At 48.9% G+C, this 20116-nt stretch overlaps 1 non-coding gene across 1 annotated transcript; it reads right to left on the reverse strand.

Moving 5' to 3' along the window:
• Window positions 1-19405: 19405 nt before the first annotated feature.
• Window positions 19406-19477, reverse strand: TRNAA-UGC (transfer RNA alanine (anticodon UGC)). The gene has a single exon. It is a non-coding gene; the product is annotated as a tRNA-Ala (tRNA).
• Window positions 19478-20116: the final 639 nt, after the last annotated feature.

A 20116-nucleotide genomic window follows, 5' to 3' on the forward strand; every position in this document is an offset into this window, starting at 1 on the left:
ACAAATTCTTCCCTTATCACTCCTAAACACTTTTTGCATAATAATTTGGAACACAGTGTACATGTGCTTTTCCACAAAACACCAGTGGTTCACGTAGTGAATCTTACAGTTCTAACTTGCCAACCGTGGTCTGTATGGAGTTGTTCAATAAAGGGCCCAAAATTAAGATAACATAGATGGGAGAGGTCTCTATGAATAGGAATTCCTAAGTATTTGATACCCTGTGAGGGCCAGGCAAAGGGAAAGTTGGACTGGATGGAATCCTGTATGGATTTGGGGAGGGAGACATCGAGGGCCTCAGACTTCGCTGCATTGATTTTAAAATTTGACCATGTAACAAAGTGATCTATTTCAGCCATAACAGCATGGATGGATATATGTGATTGAGTGATATATACTAGGACATCATCAGCAAATAGAGAGCACTTGTACTCGGTGCCTCCCACCTCAATCCACCTAATATTGGGGTTATGGCGAATTGATGAGAGCAGGTGCTCCGTCACTAGGATGTATAAGAGAGGGGACAGAGGACATACCTCCCTTGTCCCATTGGTGATTGTGAAAGGTGATGAAAATGTTCTGATGCACCCCCTGGGCCTTGGGACACCCGGAGCCGGACCCTTTTTGGTGGATGCTGGTGGTTGTAGTCTCCGTGGCGTCGACCCGGTTCCGTGGCTCAGGGCGGTCAAACCAGTGGTGGAACTATTTATGTGGTTTTGATGTTTAAATGTCTGACTACGCCACCCGTGGATTGCGGTCAGAGTGAACCGCCGCTCCAGGGCAGACCGCTGAGGCTGGTGTTGTGGGTGCAGCAGAGCGTAGCATAACTCCCCACGGGAGGAGTATAGCCTCAGGGCAGTGTATGCGGAGGATGGGGGTGATGGTGCAGGGCAGCAGCAGTAATGACACGGAGTCAGTGATGCAGTCCAGGGCCTTTACTCACAGTTCTTATTATCCAGACCACGTCTGCAGGTAACGGCTGCCCACGTCGTACTGTGCTCACCAGGTGAGGGGCTCAGACAACTCCCAGATAACTTTGGAGTGCTTCACAGGACCCCCTTTGTGTGTCCTTTGTCTGGCCTTTCTTACCAACCCTTCTGTCCGGCTGCCTCGGGCCTCCTCTTGGTAAACTTGGCGCCAGTTTCCCTGACCCTATGTGGTGCCTTCCTAGCGGGTGTAGCGAGGGGCTGCGCCACATAAAATGTCACAGCCTCCGGTTTCTAGCTGAGGGTCATTTCCTGCCTCCACTAGTTTCGTGGACCGGTCTCCCCCTTTGGCCTAACCCCTCCACGCAGGTGGATTGGGGCGTGCGGTGGCGACTCGCCCGTCCGCACGCCTGGGATCCCTTCGTTCCTCGTTCCTGGAGCCTTCTCCGCTCCTCTTCCTTCCTTCTCCCTCTTCCAGGCCTGGGCCTCTGTTACTAGGCCCACCTCCGGAGCAGAGCTCATGCAGAGCCCCTGCTCCCTGCCACTTCTGCTCAGACTTCTCTGCACTGAACTAAGATGGTGCCCACCTTTTATACTCCCTTCTCAATGCACTCAGGAACTGCTTCCTCCCTGCTCCTGCACTACAGGGTTCCCCTTCCTCAGTGTTCCCTCCCCCCACTCCAGTCAGGGACAGGGACTGTCGTGCCCATCTCAGGGGCATATTGGTCGCCCTGCCCCACGGCAATGTGGTGTAATGCATGCAGGTGTCGGGTCCTGATCCACACTCCATCCTTACCTGAGAGTGAGATATCACACCTCTGGGTGAGATGCAATACCTCTGTAGCAACCGAGCCCTCAGAGTGCTACAGTTCCATTTATCTTCAGCCTAGGTGACGTATTGCGATACAGGGCCGTGATTTTGGCTATAAAAGGGTCCCCTAGACCCCTACCCCAAGCTTTTTAAGAGAATCATATATGGCGTGCCAGGAGACTCTATGGAATGCTTTCTCAGCATCCAACGAGAGAATCTAATTACAAATTTTTAACTGCATCTAGCCCAGGAAATACTTTGTGCCTAGTAGCAGTGTCTGCTAGTCAGCGGATTATCCCGGCTGTTAAGCAAGCTACACCACCTGTAGTTTGGACACTTAATTTTTTCAAAGGAAATGCTTCGGGACCACGGGATACTCAGTGAAGAGCATCAGGAGGCACCCCAAGCCACAGGGGCTGAGACTGGCGGTAGGACGCCTTGCAGTGGACCGCCAAGCTCGATCCTTATAAAAGCTTTTTAACTGCAGCAGCTTTAGTTGACGCTACTGGAGCTGGAATTACGCGGCTGCTGGCATGAGACTTGGCCTCCAATAGATCCTTGTAAATGGATTTAAAGTGTATTCATTCAAATTAGAGAGACAATTTAAATTAAAAAGCTTAGAGCTGCCTCCACCACAGGGGGGCTCGCTCGACCCACCAGCGGACAGGCACCAGTATTGGGAGAGGGGGGCTGGCCGTCAGGGTTCACCGCGGCTCTGGCACAAACCCGGCGACACGGAGGTGGCACGGGCAGGAGCGGACTGGCCGTGTCGGCTTCTCACTTTTTGGATTTTAGAAGGGCATGACATGCCTATATCTGTGTCTCCCCCTCCTTTTACTCCTCCACCTCTTTTCTTTTCGCATGACTATATGTACTTGTCACTTTTCCATGTGTTAGTTGTGTCTTCTGAGCAGTTTGTCAGCTTTTGGACACCTTTGAAGGTGTTTTCTATGTGTTTCTATGTGTTTTTGTTTGCCTGCCATTGGTTTTAACAGTGTTCGAAGGTGTTCGACAAACAGTTCGACGAACAGTTCGTCGAACACACGGGTGTTCGACGAACCGAACCGAACTCGAACACTACCGAACCGAACTCGAACACTACGGGGGTGGCTCAACACTAATCACTATGTGTATTATCTATGTACTGTGACCTCACTATGTGTATTATCTCTGTAATTTGACATCACTGTGCTTATTATCTCTGTACTGTGACATCACTATGTGCATTATCTCTGTAATGTGACATAACTGTGTTTATTATTTTTCTACTGTGACCTCACTATGTGCATTATCTATGTACTGTGACATCACTGTGTGCATTATCTCTGTACTGTCACATCACTACGTGTAATATCTCTGTAATGTGACCTCACTATGTGCATTCTCTGTACTGTGACATCACTATGTGCATTATCTCTGTATTGTGTCATCACTATGTGTATTATCTCTGTACTGTGACATCACTATGTGTATTATCTAAGAAATGTGACATCACTGTGTTTATTATCTCTCTACTGTGACCTCACTACGTGAATTATCTCTTTACTGTGACCTTACTATGTGCATTATCTATGTACTGTGACATCACTATGTGCATTATCTCTGTACTGTGACATCACTATATGTATTATCTCTGTAATGTGACATCACTGTGTTTATTATCTCTCTACTGTGACCTCACTATGTGCATGATCTATGTACTGTGACCCCACTATGTGCATTATCTCTGTACTATGACATCACTATGTGTATTATCTCTGTAGTGTGAACTCACTATGTGCATTATCTATGTACTGTGACCCCACTATGTGCATTATCTCTGTACTATGACATCACTATGTGTATTATCTCTGTAATGTGACATCACTGTGCTTATTATCTCTGTACTGTGGCATCACTATGTGTATTCTCTCTGTAACATGATATCACTATTTGCATTATCTCTGTACTGTGACATCACTATGTGCATTATCTCTGTATTGTGACCTCACTATGTGCATTATCTATGCAATGTGACCTCACTATGTGTATTATCTCTGTAACATGACATCACTGTGCTTATTATATCTGTATTGTGACCTCACTATGTGTATTATCTCTGTAATGTGACATCACTGTGTTTATTTTCTCACTACTGTGACCTCACTATGTGCATTATCTATGTACTGTGACATCACTATGTGCATTATCTATGTACTGTGACATCACTAGGTGTATTATCTCTGTAATGTAATATCACTGTGTTTATTATCTCTGTACTGTGACATCACTATGTGTATTATCTCTGCAATATGACATCACTGTGTTTATTATCTCTGTAATGTGACATCACTGTGTTTATTATCTCTGTACTGTGACCTAACTATGTGCATTATCTCTGTACAGTGAACTCACTATGTCCATTATCTCTGTACTGTGACATCACTATGTGCATTATCTCTGTAACGTGACATCACTGTGTTTATTATCTCTGTACTGTGACATCACTTTGTGTATTATCTTTGTAACTTGACATCACTGTGCTTATTATCTGTGTACTGTGACATCACTATGTGTATTATCTCTGTAATGTGACATCACTGTGTTTATTATCTCTCTACTGTGACCTCACTATGTGCATTATCCCTGTACTGTGACCTCACTATGTGCATTATCTCTGTACTGTGACCTCACTGTGTATTATGTCTGTAATGTGACATCACTGTGTTTATTATCTCTCTACTGTGACCTCACTATGTGCATTATCCCTGTACTGTGACCTCACTATGTACATTATCTCTGCACTGTGACATCGCTATGTGCATTATCTCTGTACTGTGACATCACTATGTGCATTATCTCTGTAATGTGACAACACTTTGTTTATTATCCCTGTACTGTGACATCACTTTGTTTATTATCTCTGTACTGTGACCTCACTGTGTACATTACCTCTGTACTGTGACCTTACTATGAGCATTATCTCTGTACAGTGACCTCACTATGTGCATTATCTCTGCACTGTGACATCACTATGTGCATTATCTCTGTACTGTGACATCACTATGTGTATTATCCCTGTACTGTGACCTCACTATGTGCATTATCTCTGTAATGTGACATCACTGTGTTTATTATCTCTGTACTGTGACCTAACTATGTGCATTATCTCTGTACAGTGAACTCACTATGTCCATTATCTCTGTACTGTGACATCACTATGTGCATTATCTCTGTAACGTGACATCACTGTGTTTATTATCTCTGTACTGTGACATCACTTTGTGTATTATCTTTGTAACTTGACATCACTGTGCTTATTATCTGTGTACTGTGACATCACTATGTGTATTATCTCTGTAATGTGACATCACTGTGTTTATTATCTCTCTACTGTGACCTCACTATGTGCATTATCCCTGTACTGTGACCTCACTATGTGCATTATCTCTGTACTGTGACCTCACTGTGTATTATGTCTGTAATGTGACATCACTGTGTTTATTATCTCTCTACTGTGACCTCACAATGTGCATTATCCCTGTACTGTGACCTCACTATGTACATTATCTCTGCACTGTGACATCGCTATGTGCATTATCTCTGTACTGTGACATCACTATGTGTATTATCTCTGTAATGTGACAACACTTTGTTTATTATCCCTGTACTGTGACATCACTTTGTTTATTATCTCTGTACTGTGACCTCACTATGTGCATTACCTCTGTACTGTGACATCACTATGTGCATTTTCTCTGTACTGTGACATCACTATGTGTATTATCTCTGTAATGTGATATCACTGTGTTTAGTGACTCTGTACTGTGACATCACTAAGTGTATTATCTCTGTAATGTGACATCACTGTGTTTATTATCTCTGTACTGTGACATCACTGTGTTTATTATCTCTGTACTGTGACCTCACTATGTGCATTATCTCTGTACTGTGACCTCACTATGTTCATTTTCTATGTACTGTGACATCACTATGTGCATTATCTCTGTACTGTGACATCACTATGTGTATTATCTCGGTAATGTGACATCACTGTGTTTATTATCTCTCTACTGTGACCTCACTATGTGCTTTATCTCTGTACTGTGACCCCACTATGTGCATTATCTATGTACTGTGACCTCACTATGTGCATTATGTCTGCACGGTGACCTCACTATGTGTGTTATCTCTGTACTGTGACCTCACTATGTGCATCATCTCTGCACTGTGACCTCACTATGTGCATTATCTCTGTACTGTGACCTCACTATGTGCATTATCTCTGCACTGTGACCTCACTATGTGCATTATCTCTGTACTGTGACCTCACTATGTGCATTATCTCTGTACTGTGACCTCACTATGTGCATTATCTCTGCACTGTGACATCACTATGTGCATTATCTCTGTACTGTGACCTCACTATGTGCATTATCTCTGTACTGTGACCTCACTATGTGCATTATCTCTGTAATGTGACCTCACTATGTGCATTATCTCTCTACTGTGACCTCACTATGTGCATTGTCTCTCTACTGTGACCTCATTATGTGCATTATCTCTGTACTGTGACCTCACTATGTGCATTATCTCTGTACTTTGACCTCAATATGGGCATTATCTCTGTACTGTGACATCACTATGTGTATTATCTCTGTAATGTGACATCACTGTGTTTATTATCTCTGTACTGTGACATCACTATGTGTATTATCCCTGTAATGTGGCATCACTGTGTTTATTATCTCTCTACTGTGACATCACTATGTGCATTATCTCTGTACTGTGACCTCACTATGTGCATTATCTATCTACTGTGACATCACTATGTGCATTATCTCTGTTCTGTGACATCACTATGTGTATGTGTATTATCTCGGTAATGTGACATCACTGTGTTTATTATCTCTCTACTGTGACCTCACTATGTGCATTATCTCTGTACTGTGACCTCACTATGTGCATTATCTCTGTATTGTGACCTCACTATTTGCATTATCTCTGTACTGTGACATCACTATGTGTATTATCTCTGCACTGTGACCTCACTATGTTCATTATTTCTGTACTGTGACCTCACTATCTGCATTATCTCTGCACTGTGACATCTCTATGTGCATTATCTCTGTACTGTGACATCACTATGTGTATTATCTCTGTAATGTGACATCACTGTTCTTATTATCTCTTTACTGTGACATTACTATGTGTATTATCTCTGTGCTGTGACCTCACTATGTGCATTATCTCTGCACTGTGACATCACTATGTGCATTATCTCTGTAATGTGGCATCACTGTGTTTATTATCTCTCTACTGTGACATTACTATGTGTATTATCTCTGTAATGTGGCATCACTGTGTTTATGATCTCTACTGTGACCTCACTATGTGCATTATCTCTGCACTGTGACCTCACTATGTGGATTATCTCTGTACTGTGACATCACTATGTGTATTATGTCTGTAATGTGACATCACTGTGTTTATTATCTCTCTACTGTGACATCACTATATACATTATCTCTGCACTGTGACCTCACTATGTGCATTATCTATGTACTGTGACATCCCTATGTGCATTATCTCTGTATTGTGACATCACTGTGTTTATTATCTCTGTACTTTGACCTCACTATGTGCATTACCTCTGTGCTGTGACCTCACTATGTGCATTATCTCTGTACTGTGACATCACTATATAGTTTGTAAAGCCTAATAAAGACTTGCGTCCATCAAGTTCGACCTGTTAGTTCCGTAGTTGCTAAAGTTGATCCAGAGGAGGGCAAAAACCCCAAATGATTTGGCCAATCTTCACCTGAGGAAAAATTCCCTCCCGACTCTGAAACCAGCAGTCAGAATAAATCCCTGTATCAACTTACTATTTTATTCTATTTTTAAGTATATGCTGAAATCTGCCTGGTATCTAGAAATGCATCCAGTCTCCGCTTGAACTGGTTTAGTGAATCCGACATTACCGTCTCCTCACTCAGTGAATTCCATATTCTCACTGCTCTTACCGTAAAGAACCCCTTCCTATGCTGGTGCTGGAACCTTTTCTCTTCCAGTCTTAATGAATGCCCTTTTGTTACCGTAATATCCCTCCTTTTGAACAAATCCCGGGCAAGATCTCTATACTGTCCCCTAACATATTTGTACACATTTATTTTGTCCCCCCTCAACCTTCTCTTTTCCAGGATGAATAGTCCTAGTTTTGCCAACCTCTCTGGGTATTGCCGTCCCTCCATTCCCCTTATTAATTTTGTTACCCTCCTTTGTACCTTTTCAAGCTCGTTTATATCCTTTCTATATATTGGTTGCGACTAATCAGCAGAGCGGTGTTTAAATTTGGCGCTAATACTGCTGATTGGTTGCGGCCGGCGACAGCGACCAATCAGCAGAGTGTTGTTTAAATTTGGCACCAAAATTGCTGATTGGTCGCGGCCGGCCACCGCGATCAATCAGCAGAGCGGGGTTTACATTTGGCGCCAGAATCGCTGATTGGTCACGCCCGGCGGTCGCGACCAATAAGCAGATCGGAATTTAAATTTTGCGCCAATACTGCTGATTGTTCGCGGCCGGCGACTGCGACCAATTAGCAGAGCATTGTTTAAATTTGGCGTCAATCTCGCTGATCGGTCGCGTCTGCCGTCCGCGACCAATCAGCAGAGCGTTGTTTAAATTTGGTGCCAATCTCGCTGATTGGTCGCGGCTGGAATCCGCGACCAATCAACAGAGCATTGTTTAAATTTTTCGCCAAAATCGTTGATTGGTCGCGGCTGGCGGTAGCGACCAATCAGCAGAGCGGTGTTTCAATTTGCCACCAAAATCGCTGATTGGTCGGGGCCGGCGGCCGCAACCAATCAGCGTCGTATTAGTGAGGACCGAGGAGCGGTGCTGCCTGTGCGGGTACTTCCGCTGCCAGCAGCTGGGAGATGAGCGGCTGCTCGCAGCAGAAGCATCCCGACCGGCGGTGCCGCTCCTCGGTCCTCCGTTCACACTTGCCGTCGGGAGCTCATAGCGCTGTTTAAATTAGGCGCCAATCTCGCTGATTGGTCGCGGTTGGTTGGGGCATTAAAACCGTCTTGTTAAACCACTCTGAACTCCACGTCTCTTCCAAGGGGCATTAAAACCGTCTTGTTAAGCTACTGTGACCTCCACGTCTCTTCCAAGGGGCATTTAAACGGTCTTGTTAAGATACTGTGACCTCCACGTCTCTTCCAAGGGGCATTAAAACCATCTTGTTAAACCACTCTGAACTCCACGTCTCTTCCAAGGGGGATTAAAACCGTCTTGTTAAGCTACTGTGACCTCCACGTCTCTTCCAAGGGGCATTAAAACCGTCTTGTTAAACCACTCTGAACTCCACGTCTCTTCCAAGGGGCATTAAAACCGTCTTGTTAAACCACTCTGAACTCCACGTCTCTTCCAAGGGGCATTGATATTGTCTTTTTATTCCACTGTAACCTCCACCACTCTTCCAAGGGGCATTAAAACCATCTTGTTAAGCTACTGTGACCTCCATGTCTCTCCTAAGGGGCATTAAAACCATCTTGTTAAGCTACTGTGACCTCCACGTCTCTTCCAAGGGGCATTAAAACGGTCTTGTTAAGCTACTGTGACCTCCACTTCTCTTCCAAGGGGCATTAAAATGGTCTTGTTAAACCACTGTGAACTACACAGCTCTTCCAAGGGGCATTGAAATGTTGTTTTCAGTTCCCTCTAACCTCCACGACTCTTCCATTCACTGCTAAGGCCAACAGTGTACTGGAGTCCCAGTTGCTATAAATGGAAAAAATGGTTTAGTTAAGGCCCTCTGACCTCCATGTCACTTCCAAGGGGCATTGGAGTGCCTCGAAATTTTTGGTAGGCATTGCACTCACTGTATGCCCTATAACTGTGTAGCCGAACCGCTCCTTTTGGTACAGAAACATATCCTACAAGACATGTGTGGTTGACTGGCCTGATATTGATGTGAATGGTCCCTGTTCCTCCTGCTCTTTCTCCTTTGCCACCACCTCATCCATCATTCATCACCTGAAGCTTTGTTTTAACAGGAGTCATAGAACTGGGATAGTAGCAGGAAAACATCCAGCAATCCTCGGAGGAGGTAGGATATGCGCCAAAACGTTGACCACCTCAGGCCTAGCCGCTACTACATACATGAGCTTGCATTCCAAGGAACAGAAAGCTAATGAGATGGATAGCCTCATGATCATAAATAATTTACTCGTTGTGTAGGAGGCCGACCATTGCTGCTGTTTACCTTCTGAACTTTGTGTTGAAGCCTGATTGACCCAGGACCCGCAATCCTCTATGTCTGGAGGACGTGTTGCATCACAGTGTCCAGCTGTATCCCGGCTTCCACAATATTAACCCAGTGTGAAGGCGTCAGTGAGATGGACCATCCCTGGCCACATTCACTTGTCCACGTGTTTGTGGTTAGGCTGTCCTTCCCACTAAATGCACTGGGGAGGTCACAGGTAATGTTTTGGTATGCGCGCTTGTGTATAAGGCGCACCGAGACAAATAGGGGCAGCTGGGGATCGTTTATGGACAGCCAGCCGCCCCCAGGCGGCTGGGGACCGTGTGTGGGCACCCGGCCGCGGGGCGGCTGGGGACCGAGTATGGACACCCGGCCGCCCCCTGGCGGATGGGGACCAAGCGTAAACACCCGACCACCCCCGGCGGCTGCGGACCAAGCGTGGACACCCGGCCACCGGGCGGCTGGGGACTGAGTATGGATACCAGGCCGCCGACGCAGCCATGACGTGGTGGCCAGATTCCGCCTCCACATGCCTAAAAGGCCCAATTTCAAGTGCAAGCAAGCAAGCAGTATGGTATTGCAGCCTGGGGGTGGGTGAGTGGGTGGCAGGCTGCATATGACGCGCCCCTGGGCCATGTTCAAGGGATACCCGGAGCCGGATCTGGATAGGGGTAGTAGTCCTTGTGGCGGTGACCCGGTCCGTGCCCAGGGTGTCAGACTAAGTGGCGGTGTATTAGCAGTAGATGTAGGACGACTACGCCACCCATTGAATGCAGCTAGGGAGCTGCCGCTGCAGGGCAGACCGCTGAGGCCGGTGGAAGGATGGTGCAGCGTGGATGGTGTAACCCCCAACGGGAGGGGTATGGCCTCAGGGCAGCCGACGTGGATGATGGGGGTAGCAGGAACCACTCAGAGACGATGCGGTGTAGTTCAGGGTCTTTACTAGTGACAAAGATAGACCCTCCCGGAGTACTGGCTAGCGGTCGGGGCCTGGTCAGTCCTTGAGCAGATGGGATCCCCCTTGGCCAGGCGGAGTTGTAGGCCTCCCCAACTAACTGTACTCTTCTGGCTACCTGGCTAGAGGCGGGTAAAAGTAGCCCACGTCCCTGAGTGTACCGTGTGGTGCTCACCCGTATGGCCGGTGACTCGGGGCCTTCTAGTGGCTTCCGCTCCACGACGGCGGTGCTGGTCCCACGCGTGTGACCGTGCCTTCGGGTTTCTTGGCCAGAGGACCTGAAATCCCCTGCTGGTCGGTTTCTGCTGCTGGGTCAAGGTTAATCCCCACAGCCTCGGACTCCGGGTCCGGCGGTAACTCTTCAATCAGGGCGAGCTCTTCAGCTGCCAGCCCCTGATTCCTTTTAGCACTGCTCCCACTGAGCTCCTGATCTTTCTTTCCTAAGCTGCTCCTCTTCTTCTCTACTCTTCTTCTCTCTAACCCTGCCTCAGCCCCAGTTTTATATAGGGGAAGTTCTTCCCCTCCCAGGACTGGGCAGGAGGTGTGGCATGCATAGGATTCCTGACCAAGAGACCTCCCACCTGCTCTCAGACATAATATTGCTATTACTGTGGAGACCAGACCCCTGGGGTGCTACATTCCCCCCTAGTGAAAGTTAGTACTCCGGGACTAAACATACTTTTGTAAAACATAACAGGTAAAAACAGAAACGGTACAATAAAGAAAAACACATTAGGATGGTCACGGCATGTCCGCAACCGGGTGCAGTCTTTGAAGAAAACAAAGGTGTCCATTTCACCAACACAGGGAGACGTAACCAGGTAGGGGTCTGTCCTGCCCCGAGTCCTTAACAGTCTTTCAGTCCATTCCTGGGTTACGCTCCAACATATGTGCAAAGGATTCCCGGTAAATCCACCAAAGACTCCTATAAATAACTAGAAACACATAATTATACACAAGCAACAATAAACAGGTAAACATTAATAAAATAGCTTAAACATTTAGATCCTCCACCGTATGGGCAGCTGGCCTCTAGTGACCCTAGTGGACCTACGGAGCTGGTTGATTGGTCCTGAGCTACAGGGTATAGGAGCTGTCAAGGGTAAACTGGGCAGCCGTCTACGGACTCTTTGGCTCACTAGGGGTATGGCAGGCTCACTATAAGCAGAGGGTTGATTTTCCTGGTCTGCTTGTGTGGGGCCTTCTGCCTCCTGGACCGGCTGTTCTTCCAGTTCTACCTGTGTCTCCGTAGGCACTTGGGATGCTGGTTGGAGGAACGTGAGGACGGGTACCACAACAGCACCATTGACTTGAGTCCAAGACCGAGGGAAGTCTCCGAGCACAGTACTAACCATATCTTCCCTTTCCTCTACGGGTCGAGGGTCCTCTTGTTCCTCTTCAGGGTTCCGTAGCTGTTCGGGACACTTCTTTAGGTGATCCCGGGATACAATGGCTGTGGTTTCCCCTCCGTCTTTACTGATTGTACAGACCTTTGGGTTGTCGTGGCTTGAGGGCAGTACGGTGTACGGGTCCTTCTCCCATTGGTCGTCCAACTTGTGGAGCCGTCTTTTCCTCTTCAAGACCTGCTCTCCGGGCACCAGGGGAACATCGGGAGCATACTGGTTGTAGGTTTTCTCTTGTCTTTCCCTAGCTTGACAGAGACTACGCTCCACGCTCTCCTGTACTTTCCGGTACTGCTGCTGCCTCTCTGTGTCCCAGTTGGCTTCTGGTGAAGTGTCCTCGGGTGTCAGGACTCCCATCTCCAGATCAATAGGAAGCTTACCAGGTCTTGCCCTCATTAGGTAAGCCGGGGTACAGTTGGTGGAACCTACAGGGATGTGGTTGTATAGGTCCACCAGGTCGGGCAGCTTCTCAGGCCACAGACTGCGCTACTCCAGGGGCAATGTTTTCAGGAGATCTATCACCACCTGGTTCATTTTCTCACAAAGTCCATTAGTTTGCAGGTGATAGGGTGTTGTTCGTATCTTCCGGCATCCATACAGGGTGCAGAACTCCTGGAAGACCTCCGCTTCAAAGGCAGGCCCCTGGTCCGTCAGCACCTGCTCCGGGTATCCATGCGGACGGCAGAAGTGCTGCTGGAAGGCTCTAGCTGCTGTGTGAGCCGTTAAGTCCTTGATGGGGACGACAACCAAGAACCGGGAGTAGTGATCCACGATGGTTAACGCGTAGACGTAGCCACTTCTGCTTGGGGTCAGTTTTACATGATCCAAGGCTACCAGTTCCAACGGCTGTCGGGTGATGATGGACCGCAGGGGAGTCTTCTGGCTGGCACGGTCCCTCCTTCTTAAGTTGCATGGGCCACAGTCTCTGCACCACCTCTCGATGGTTCCTCTCATGCCTACCCAATGGAACCGCCCGCGCAGCAGGAACTCCAGCTTTTTCCACCCGAAATGCCCAGCTCCGTCGTGGTATGCCTCCATCACCATAGCTGCGTCTCTTCTTGGCACCACTACTTGCCAGATTAGTTCATGCGTCCGGGAGTTAACCATTCTGCGGCACAACTTCCCCTTGTAAAGGAACAGTCGACTCTTCTCAGCCCACAGTTGCTTGGCTTCCTCCGGAGCGTCCGGGTCAAGGCGTGCATCTGGCCGAGTCAGCATCTCCTTTACCAGACGGACGGCAGGGTCACTGTCTTGCGTCTCCACCCAGTTGTAGTGAGGTAAGGGGTTCAACGTAGTGGTTTGCTTACTTCTTACACGGTGGGAATACTGGATAGTCCCATGACGGTGGAACGCGGGGAGCTCAACTTCTTCCAATCCCTCTGAATCTTCCCCTACGTCCGGTAGGTTTGGCATCCTGGACAGGGCGTCCGCGTTGGTATTGGAGCGTCCTGCCCGGTATTTGATTGTAAACTCATAGTTGGACAAGCGAGCCATCCACCTCTGCTCTAGGGCACCGAGTCTTGCAGTGTCCAGGTGTGTCAACGGGTTGTTATCCGTGTACACGGTGAACCGGGAAGAAGCGAGGTAGTGCTTAAAGCGTTCGGTGACTGCCCACACCACTGCCAGGAACTCTAGCTTAAATGAGCTGTAATTCTCAGGGTTTCTTTCGGTGGGTCGCAGTTTTCGGCTGGCGTAAGCAATTACCCGTTCTTTCCCCTGCTGGATCTGGGACAGTACGGCTCCTAGCCCGATGTTACTGGCGTCGGTGTAGAGGATAAAGGGTTGGCTATAATCAGGGTACGCCAGGATTTCATCCCCCGTGAGGGCCATCTTCAGCTGGCGGAAGGACTCTTCTTCCAGCTTCTCCCATCTGAAGGGCGGCTTCTGGTTCTTGGCCTTCCGGGACTGGCCTATCAGGAGGTCCTGCATAGGAGCTGCCTTTTTGGTGAAACCGGGTATGAACCTTCGGTAGTAGCCTACCAACCCGAGGAACTGCCTCACTTCCTTTACGCTGGAGGGGCTTGGCCATTCCTTAATTGCGGTGATCTTATCAGGGTCGGGAGCCACTCCGTCAGCACTCACCACGTGTCCCAGGTACTGCACCTTTGGCTTCAGGAGGTGACACTTGGAAGGTTTCACCTTTAGGCCGTAACTTGCCAGAGCTTTAAACACTTCCGCCAGGTGCTTCAGATGGTCCTCGTAGGTCTTGGAGTAGACGATGACATCGTCCAGGTATAACAGGACCGTCTCAAAGTTCCGGTGTCCCAGACAGCACTCCATCAATCGCTGGAAGGTTCCTGGTGCGTTGCAGAGTCCAAACGGCATGCAGGTAAACTCGCTAAGTCCCATCGGGGTGGTGAATGCGGTCTTCTCCCGATCCGCCTCTGCTACAGGAACCTGCCAGTACCCGCTAGTGAGATCCAAGGTGGAGAAGAAGTTAGCAAATTTTAAAGCAGCCAAAGACTCCTCTATTCTTGGTAAGGAGTACGCATCTTTGTGTGTGATACGGTTAATTTTCCGGTAATCTACACACATTCTCATGGTGTTGTCTTTCTTTTTGACCAAGACTAGTGGAGCTGCCCAGGGGCTACAGCTATCCCTGATTACCCCAGCCTCCTTCATGTCTCTAAGCATCCCCTTGGCGTGTTGGTAGTGTGCAGGGGGTACGGGTCGATACCTCTCTTTTATGGGAGGATGGTCTCCCGTGGGGATGTGATGTTCTACCCCCTTGACTCGCCCGAAGTCTAACGGGTGTTTACTAAACACTCTCTCGTACTCTTGAACCACCCGGTAGACTCCCTGTTTCTGGTGGGAGGGAGTGGAGTCAGTACCCAGATGTAGTTGCTGACACCAATCCTCCATTATTTTCTCAGAGCCGTTACCTTCCTCCGGATGAGATGGAGGCAAGGGTTCCACAGACTGTATAGAATTTTGGTTGATAGTATATAATTTGGCTAGCGTAGCATACCGGGGCAGGTATACTTCCCTTTTCCCGATATTTATTATGCGAACGGGCACCCTCCCATGGCGTACATCAACTACCCCCCGGGCTGTCAAAATGTTGGGCCTACTGTCTGAGTAGACTGGCTCTACCATGGCCTGGTAATCTCTACCTCTCAGACCAATAGCTGCCCGGCACCAAATCATCATTTCACTTTTCGGGGGTATGGCAATAGGGAAAGGGTCACACATTCTTACGCTACCAATCTCACCGCCGGAGAGTTCCACTTGTTGCCGTCGCATCAGTGCCCGGATCTCTTTCTGGAGCACTCGCTGCTGGCCGGAGCTGGCGTTCTTGGCAACCTGCTGTAAAATGAAAATCACCTCTGCAAGACAATTTTCAATCACATTAGTTCCTAGAGTTATCTTTGGGTGACTCTCGCGCTTGTCAATGTCCACAATGATCAGTCCCTGTGCTGCCAGTTCGACTCTACCGATTTTAATGGTCATCTCTTTAAATCCGATCTGCGGCACGGGTTGACCATTGCTGGCAATGATACTCAAGTCGTCATCAGGGTAGCGGGTTATATCCGAGTCATTCCAGTACTGCTTGAAGAGCACGTACGGGATGGTGGTGACCTGTGACCCGGTGTCCAGTAGGGCACTCATAGGAATGCCATCCAGTACCACAGGCAAGACTGGACGTCCTCCCACATATTTGTCGCGCCAGTTCGATGAGCCTGGTGATCTTTTTCCTGGGGGTTGGCCCTCTACCCCAGGTTGTGCCAGTTTAAAGGACAGTACCTTGCCATATGTCCGGGTTGATTGCAGCGGCGGCAGATGGGTTGTCCGTCCTCGTTGTATCGGTCGCTGGGTCTTCCTCTGGCCGGTGGGGTCCTCCTTGGTCGACGCCACGGGATGTCCTCCGGTCCGGATGCCAGTTGGATCTTCCCTGGTGTGGAAACCTGTAAAGACTGCACAGTTCGGGTTAGCGCAGCAACGCTTTTAGCTAGCTCTTGGACCTGATGGTGCAGGTCTGGAGCCGGGTCATTATTCAAAGCCTGCGCATCAGCCCCCACAGGCCCTGCCGACAAGGGCGCCACCTCCTGGTGGTAAGTGATAGCTGGGTGCCTGTGGGTCACAACGCCACCCGGTGCCGGTTCTCGGAGCACCCGGATGGCTCTGTCCTTGAACTGTGCAAAGTCCAGATGAGGATCCTGTAAGGCCATTGCCCACAACTGGGTTCGGTGGGCATTGCAATATAGTCCCTCTATAAATTGTTCGGTCAACAGCCTGTCCTCGTTTCCCACGCTGTCGGGGTCGGTCTGCTTAATGGCTCTCAGGGCCTCTTGTAGGTTTAGTGCATAGTCCCTTATACTCTCATGTGCTCGCTGCTTGCACCCATAGAATTTAAGCTTAATCTCGGCTGAGGTGCGGGTATCAAAGGTGTCCCTCAGCCGGGTTAGTATCCCCGCGACAGTCCTCCTCCCAGGTGGCCAGGACTTTACCTCCCTTTGGGCTGCCCCGGTTAGTTGGGCCACCAGGATGCTCACTTTTTGCTCTTCTGTGAGGGGGTACACCTGGAAGAGGCTATCCAGCTTTTCTCTAAAGTCATTCAGGGTATGTGACTCCCCTGAGTATTGGGGTAGCCAGGCTGCTCCCGGGATATAGGGCATGGTAAAAGGCATGACTGCAGCAGCGCTGGCGCTGGCGAGGGTTGAGGCAGTGAAGCTCTCCTCCGTATCCGACATCTTCCTCCCCCCTAGTGGACCGTGGCCTACCTTGCGATGATCCTCTTCCGTAGGCCCCGGCTCCGCAGTGGATCGTCAGGGTTGAGGACCTTCCGTCGCGCTCCTGTGACGTCAGCGTCTGCTGGGCTCCTTCCAGGACCTTACGCGACGTCTGGACGTGAGGCGGGGCTTCAGTTCTCGCGGGCTTTTCGGAGTCCACGCCCCTCTTCTTCCCGCGCGGCGTCTTCAAGATGGCGTCCAACGGCGGGAAAACTCCACGGAAGGCGGGAAGAAGGCTGAAAATGGCGCCGGATGGCGGGAATCTTCACCGATGGCAGGGAGAAGGCTGAAGATGGCGCCGGATGGCGGGAATCTTCACCGATGGCGGGAAGAAGGCTGAAGATGGCGCCGGATGGCGGGAATCTTCACCACAGGTAAGTTTAAAAGTCTCTTTTTTCAGGCACGCAGTACCCGGTGGTTGCGGGCACGGAATCCTGCCGACTACGCCAAAAGCTGACGCGCCCCTGGGCCGTGTTCAAGGGATACCCGGAGCCGGATCTGGATAGGGGTAGTAGTCCTTGTGGCGGTGACCCGGTCCGTGCCCAGGGTGTCAGACTAAGTGGCGGTGTATTAGCAGTAGATGTAGGACGACTACGCCACCCGTTGAATGCAGCTAGGGAGCTGCCGCTGCAGGGCAGACCGCTGAGGCCGGTGGAAGGATGGTGCAGCGTGGATGGTGTAACCCCCAACAGGAGGGGTATGGCCTCAGGGCAGCCGACGTGGATGATGGGGGTAGCAGGAACCACTCAGAGACGATGCGGTGTAGTTCAGGGTCTTTACTGGTGACAAAGATAGACCCTCCCGGAGTACTGGCTAGCGGTCGGGGCCTGGTCAGTCCTTGAGCAGATGGGATCCCCCTTGGCCAGGCGGAGTTGTAGGCCTCCCCAACTAACTGTACTCTTCTGGCTACCTGGCTAGAGGCGGGTAAAAGTAGCCCACGTCCCTGAGTGTACCGTGTGGTGCTCACCCGTATGGCCGGTGACTCGGGGCCTTCTAGTGGCTTCCGCTCCACGACGGCGGTGCTGGTCCCACGCGTGTGACCGTGCCTTCGGGTTTCTTGGCCAGAGGACCTGAAATCCCCTGCCGGTCGGTTTCTGCTGCTGGGTCAAGGTTAATCCCCACAGCCTCGGACTCCGGGTCCGGCGGTAACTCTTCAATCAGGGCGAGCTCTTCAGCTGCCAGCCCCTGATTCCTTTTAGCACTGCTCCCACTGAGCTCCTGATCTTTCTTTCCTAAGCTGCTCCTCTTCTTCTCTACTCTTCTTCTCTCTAACCCTGCCTCAGCCCCAGTTTTATATAGGGGAAGTTCTTCCCCTCCCAGGACTGGGCAGGAGGTGTGGCATGCATAGGATTCCTGACCAAGAGACCTCCCACCTGCTCACAGACATAATATTGCTATTACTGTGGAGACCAGACCCCTGGGGTGCCACACATACTTGCTCTTTCATTGCAAGGAATGGGGGAGGTACAATTGAACACTGCCCTGGGACAAGGACTTGCACGGGGATAGTTGCAAGTCTGCATCTTCTGATGCGGCAAGGATCATTTCTGATGGGCACACTTTTAGGCAGTGACCTAGGTGTCAGAGATGCATCCAGGGGTCTTCCCCATGCTGTTCCCATGTCTTTTCAGCACTGTATGCATGTGTCACACAGCACATGGCCAGATAAGGTTGTAAAATGTTAAAATGACATTTCCCGGTGATTGCATTTGTCACGGTTGAAAGCAATGCAAAAGTGCAAAAACGCATAAAAAATGCTACTTGTGAACATAGCCCAAGGTGTGGAGGAGTATTTTTGTTTTTGGTTATTTATTTTACCTTATACACAAGTCATTACCCTGGAAAGGATGTTCCTTAACATATTTCACAGGAAAACAGTTTCAGTTTCATTTTTGGACCTTCTATTGTGAGCCCGTAAAAGTGGCTTAATACTTCTGACCACGTTATTGACAGCAGTGACCTGGGGGTCAGAAATGCTTCCTGGGGCGATCCCCATGCTGTCCCCATGTCATTTGAGCACTGTCACTATCGTTTTGGGCACTTTTTAGGCTTTCTACAGACTGCCGGGGGTGCCGCCGCAAAAATGCTTGGGTCTCCCATAGGGACATTGGGTTCATTGCTCGGGTCCGACAACCGAGTATCACGGCGAGCTCGGGCCGAGCTTCGAGCACCCGAGCATTTTAGTGTCGCTCAACACAAGTCCCTTTCTGATATTTAGTGCTGTGTGCAGTTTCTGTGTTACACCCAGACAGATGAACCGCTGTATACTCACACGTATCAGATTCCTGAATGTTTGGAAACTTTTCTAGTTTTTTTTTTTTATCACAAAACATGGAGATGTCGGGGATTGAACCCAGGGACTCATACACGCAAAGCATGCGCTCTACCACTGAGCTACATCCCCTGTATGGACACCCAGGGATTTGTTCTCATCTACAAGAGTCACTAATCTATGACTATCTACTAATAGATTTTCTCTATTATTTTTTCTCTTTTATAATCATGCAGCATAAATAACATCATATTCTCATAGTCTGGACTATTAGGGACAAGACAAAACTATTTTTCTTTAATTTTTTATTATTTGTTTATATTTAAAATATGGGGAAAAAAGGAGGCGATTTTATTTTTTACATCTTTTTTTGAACAGATTAAAAAAAAATGCAATTCTCCTTTTCCCATATTTTAAAGAGATTGTTCCCTACTGGATGGCGCTTTTCGATTGTCCCAATCAAATAAAAAGAAAGCAAAGAGCACTTACCTCCCAGATACGCACCGTGACAAGCACTGCACCCCATGATGATCTCCTGACATTGCTTATGTCTGATGATTGGTTGCAGGCCATCAGCGGCGGTAGAAAGGCGGCATCACCTGCAGGAGAGATTACACTCTTGTGTCAGTGTGAGCGGGCTGTCGTCGAGAGCAGTCACATTAGTGACTGCTGATGTGACTGCTCTCCAAGTCATCCGGACTGTCATGGGACAGTATGGATTATATTCACGGCGGACAGGTGAGTATTATGGTGGTTTACTATTTTTTGTAG

Source organism: Phyllobates terribilis, unplaced genomic scaffold, assembly GCF_046119375.1.
Source record: "Phyllobates terribilis strain yellow unplaced genomic scaffold, ASM4611937v1 Scaffold_208__1_contigs__length_3488620, whole genome shotgun sequence".
In the NCBI taxonomy this organism is placed as follows: domain Eukaryota; kingdom Metazoa; phylum Chordata; class Amphibia; order Anura; family Dendrobatidae; genus Phyllobates; species Phyllobates terribilis.